The 5,457-nt window shown below is 35.3% G+C and overlaps 1 long non-coding RNA gene across 1 annotated transcript; it reads left to right on the top strand.

The window, feature by feature from the left end:
- Positions 1-952: 952 nt before the first annotated feature.
- LOC137652040 (uncharacterized) lies at positions 953-1,906 on the top strand. Its single transcript, XR_011046160.1, has 3 exons — positions 953-1,013; positions 1,222-1,400; positions 1,820-1,906. It is a non-coding gene; the product is annotated as an uncharacterized lncRNA (long non-coding RNA).
- The last annotated feature ends 3,551 nt before the right edge of the window (positions 1,907-5,457 follow it).

Consider the following 5,457-nt stretch of genomic DNA (forward strand, 5'->3'; position numbering starts at 1 on the left):
TTGGTCGACGGAGAGGAGTATTCAAGGTCCTCTAGGGGTTCCAGCATGATGGTGCAACTCCCAATACTTCAAACGAATCCTTGGCATGGCTACAGCAGCGTTTCCTTGACCGACTGATCAGTCACAGGTGTGACCTGGGGTGGTCGCGACATTCACCGGACCTTAACACCCCAGATTTTTATCTCTCGGGATACCTTAAGGACAGGGTATATGGAAACAGCCCCCAGACTATCCCTGACCTGAAGGCAGCAATCACAGCAGCAATAAGAGTGATCCCAGGGGAGGAATGTGGGAGGGTCACCGAGAACTTTGCCCGTCGCATTCAAATGTGCCTGTAGCACCGGGGAGCTCCTTTGGAGTACATTTTGGAGAGCCAGTGAAACAAAGAGTTTTTGTTGTACAGACTTAAAACTTTGGAGATGTATGCTACACACACTTAACCTAATGTAGCTAAAGTTTTGTGTCCCTCTAGATAAAATTTTGGAAGTTATTCATTTTTTGGTGATGACCGGTTTTTTTGTGTCCCCTGTATATATATATATATATATATATATATATATATATATATATATATGCACATATATATATATGTATATATATATATATATATATATATATATATATATATATATATATATATATATATGTATATATATATATATATATATATATATATATATATATATATATATAATACACATTCCTCTTTCCACATATATGCAATAGAGCTAGATAGCTATGATTTCAAAAAGGTGATCCCATGGTAATTATAAGAAGTCGATGATTCTGTAATGATAGCTTTTATTCTCGCCTTTTTATCCTCTATCTTTCAAGATATGGACCAAGCGAGTGATAGTTACATTGTTGTACAGTAGTTACTACCTTTTTTCGGTTTAGAGTCCTTGGCTGGGCATAGCGAAGCTTTCTCTGGGTGCTCTGCCATAACTTCGACCAGTTGGGTGTTTGATGGTAAGCCATATATAGTATAACTCGAGGCCCGTGTAGTTGACAAGGTAAGTACTGTGTCGATTTGATTTTCGTTTGTGTAAGTTTCTAATTTATTTTATATATTTTAGATGTATTAGAGTGATATTGATATAAAGGTTTTTTATGTACACTAAATTTATACAAATACCAGTTTAACATACAGGTTTTTATATCTAAAATGGTATTGGTTTAGAATACCCAATTTTTAACTTCCCGGTTTCTTTGAATTTTCAGGAAAAAGTTTTGGGATCCCCCGGTTGCCTGTGCGTTTCAACCATAGCTGTATGGGAATCCTCCATGATTAATAGTTGGTGTTGTGTGGTATCCTTGTGTAAAGACCCACAAGTTTCTAAATACACATGACTGATGACAACGCTGGAGTCTGGTGATGTATTTTAAGTCTGAACTAAAAGGCAAGTATTATTTTAGTTTGTTTTTATTGCAATCCTAAGCAAGCTAGTCCTCCCCTATCAGGGGCGGTGCCCCTGATTGTGGGAGGACGTTCCCTATAGCGCACGGTAGACCTTGTCTACCGTGTGCTATAGGGAGGCTTGCTTTTAACCCTTTAGTTTTATTTTGGTAAGTGTGACTTTTTTCTACATTATTTGGGATCTGCAGTTTACTTAAAGCCTGATGATCAAATTTTGTCTTAACTTCTTCTATATAACATTTTTAATCCTATTCAAAGTGTAAAGTATATAGCTGTAAGCTTTGTGCGAAATTTATTTCATTATACTGTTAATATCTATTTGATACTACAGCCCTTAGATGTCATTTATGTAGGGATACCAAACTTTTACAAGAAACATTTCTGATAATTTTCGCTTTCCAGATTGGATGGCTCGACTTCAGGATGAAATGATTTAAAGACCCTATTCGGTTATCAAAAACTTCAATTTCTACCTATGACGGTTTTGTTACTGGAAACCCTGTCAAGATCTATAAATACTTCAAGATCGTCACTGGAAATCCTCCAAATATGTATAAAGTAGTCGATTGGAGGTTTTTGAAACTGTTTATACTGAAGATTTGGCAAAGTATAATTTCTAGTAATTACGGTAAAGGTTACTGGTAGGTTAAAACAAAAATAAATATTAGCTTATTTTCATGGAGGGTTCCTTTACAGATAAGGTGTGTTCGATATTAACTTTAGTGCTGATATAACAATTACTTTAAATTTTGCCAGTTTTGGTAATGCTGCCATAAAAAAAAAATCCTGTCGAGTTAGCTACTGTAGAAAATTTGAACTTTTTTTATATAGTTGTTCATTTGTAATAAGTCTTGATTCATTAAACATTCGACAGTAGATTCAAATGAGATTGTTCATATATAATTTATGGTTGTTTGATCCCTCTTCGTTCTATGAAGGTCTGATTTATGGCTGTTTGATCCCTCATTTTCATTTTATGAAGGTCGGGTTGTATAATCTCCAAATAAATTTGTACGTCTACTAAATTATTGTCATATTTGCTTGATCTTTAAGCCATTATAGAATTGTTAGAATTGGATGGCAAATTTTCATATTTGGTCTCAAGGCTGGAAACTAATTTAAAGAAATTAGATTTTGCCATTTTACTTCTGAACTAAAACGCCCGTTCTTAAAAGGGTGACTTGGTTTGTAATAAGATAAACCGCATGGCGACCTTACAAAAGATTAACATTTATATGAAAATACATAATTTAATAAGTAACTTCATTTTTTAATGATTTCAAATGAGAAACCTCATTGCCTTCTGATGACCAGATTTGCAGAATCAAAGTTTGGCGTTTCTCAGAAAGATGAACTAAAACTTTTGTTATTTTAACCTAGGTCTGATATACGAACTGGAAAACTGAGTAATCTGAAGCAAACGATAGTTTAATGATGACTCTGTACTCCTGGAAATGCTTAAACTAGGGATTTGAAGTTTGATATATTGAACATAAATCCTTACGTTCAGGAAAATAATGCACTCTTGCGTCTGTGTTGTCTGAAACGGAGCTTCCCTATTAGTGTTGAAAGAATGGTTCGACTTATGATGGTTTCTGAGATTGGATAAGGCCCAAACACAAGAGGGTTAAGTGCACGGCGGTCAATTACCAATTTTGTTGTATGGGTGACGAACAAATAGCGTAGATAACGTCATAGACGAGGAAACGGGCAAACCATCTTAAGTAAACTTGCCCGTGGTTGAGGTACTGGTTAGGCGCCTGACTATTGCCGATTAACTCTTCCCGGTGTGCCTATGTCATACGTTCGCCTGCCTGTTCCTACTGACTGTCTTGGACTGTTTGGTTTGGGGACATCCTCTCTGTCCTTTTTTTTTTTTTTTTTTTTTTTTTTTTTTTTTTTTTTTTTTTTTCATCCTCTAAATCAGGGTGCCCGTCCTGCATTTTCCCTCAGTGTGGAAAGGCCTTTACACTGACTGCCAGAGAGGGGTTAGATTTCAGATGGCTTCTGTTGTGAGCTTAATGTTTAGTCTTGAAATACTTGACCTCTCAAATACAGGGAACAGGATGAATCATAAAGAGGGTGTTAGCCTAGGGACTGTATCGCCCATAAAAGCAAACTAGTTTAGGAAAAAAAACTTAATTTACAACATTGTTAGCCTGAAAGATTAAAATGTAGCTAAGCTTTTCTCGGTTTATTTTCATATTACGCAACCCTATTTTTTGTTGGTAAGAACTTTTCTAGGTCTTGGGATTATTAATATTTAAATCTAAATGAAAACATTTTAAAACTATATTTTTTACCATTGGAAACCTGGGGAATATACGTGAATATAAAGAGTTGATAATTGCACAATCATTTCGCTGTACAGAGATTTCAAATACACAAAAATAGAACATTTTGCTTTCATAAATTTCGCAGAAGGGTAGTGTCTTAATAGAAATATTATATTGTCAATTTTGTCCCAATATTTTTTTCTTTCGTAATCTTTAGTAAAATCAAATTTTTGTCAATGTTTTAAGAGCAATAAAATCTGAAAGCTAATTAAACATTAGATGTCTATCTTGAAACTTAATAGTGATGATAACTTGGAAATCTTCCTCCTTTATTTGTTTATATGTGAAGGCGTTTCTTTGGGATACAGAACGTTAAGATAAAGAGCTCTTACCTGGGAAAGAAATCCATTTCCAGTATCACAAGTGTGTGGGGGGCGGGGGGAATAACACCTGCTGTAGACCTGAAACGACCATTAGTGGTAAATGGCCGGATATTATAAGGCTTTCAATACTGATGTGACTTTCGCCATTTTGACTTTAAAATCTAACTAAAGTTTTTTTTTTCTAAATTCTGCAAAATCAAAAGCTGCATTTTTAATTTTCATTGTGCAAGGATGTAGATAATTTTAAAGACCTTTCTGTATTGTAAGGAACAAACATAATTCCTATTGCAGAGAGTATTTTTTAATATATCTAGCTAAGCTAGAGCCTTAGTTGAAAAAATAGGATGCCCAAGGGCTCAAACGAGGAAAAATGGCCTAGTGAGGAAAGGAAATAAGATTAACCACAAGATAAGTAATGGACAATCAGAATATAATATGCTAAGAACAGTAACATTAAAATTTCATATATGAACTATAAAAACTTAAAAAGAAAACCAGGAAAAATAAGATAAAATAGTACGATCAAGTGTACCCTCATAGTTACTTTTTATAGCAATAATTATAGGACTCAAGATAAATTTGTTTGTGGCTTTTTCAGGCTGTTGTTTAACCCATAGAAAAGCAATAACTTTATATTAAGAGAGAACACAACAGCGGATCCGGGGGGATGAGTCGCGACCCCCATTTTTAAAGATAAAAGGTCGAATGTAAAACCTGGTGTTTAAAGGCCGCTCATGAATTGCAGAGGCAAGGGACAGGGACATTGCCCTAGCAAGCAGGACAATGCCCTAGCGACTAACCATATATTCATATGATCAGCGCACAACCTTCTCTCCACCAAAGCTAGGGCCAGGGAGGGCCAGGCATTGGCTGCTGATAACTCAACTTAGCTCACAAGGATGGTGAGGCTGCAACCACTAAAGGAACTAAAGAGTTTGAGCGTGACTCGAACCCTAGTCTGGGAAGTTACCGACAGGCCACCACGATAAAGAGATTGCCTGTTGAACTCGGCATATGGGTGGAAAAATTATTTATCAGGTATCTTTATTTTCAGGTTTCATCCTGTTATCAAGTTATTTTGCTTTTTAAAAGTTTGCTTACGACGGTCATCTTGCTCAAAAGTTAAAAACTATTTGTGATACAACATTTGAAAGTAAATTTATGATAGTCCACGAGCATTGTTGTCAAAACGATTCTAATTACAAACTTGATATTGCCATAGATAAGCACAAAAGTGTCAAAATTAACTCTTGACCCCTTCAATTTTTATTGAGTCTTATGCATCACTGTTTTCATAATGCAAATTTTCCCTTGTGTCTTTATTCTCGAGACAGAGTTAATCTGAAATCCTAAACTATTTTTGGCTGAAAGCACGAAAGTC

This window comes from Palaemon carinicauda, chromosome 13 (assembly GCF_036898095.1).
Source record: "Palaemon carinicauda isolate YSFRI2023 chromosome 13, ASM3689809v2, whole genome shotgun sequence".
Classification (NCBI taxonomy): Eukaryota; Metazoa; Arthropoda; class Malacostraca; order Decapoda; family Palaemonidae; genus Palaemon; species Palaemon carinicauda.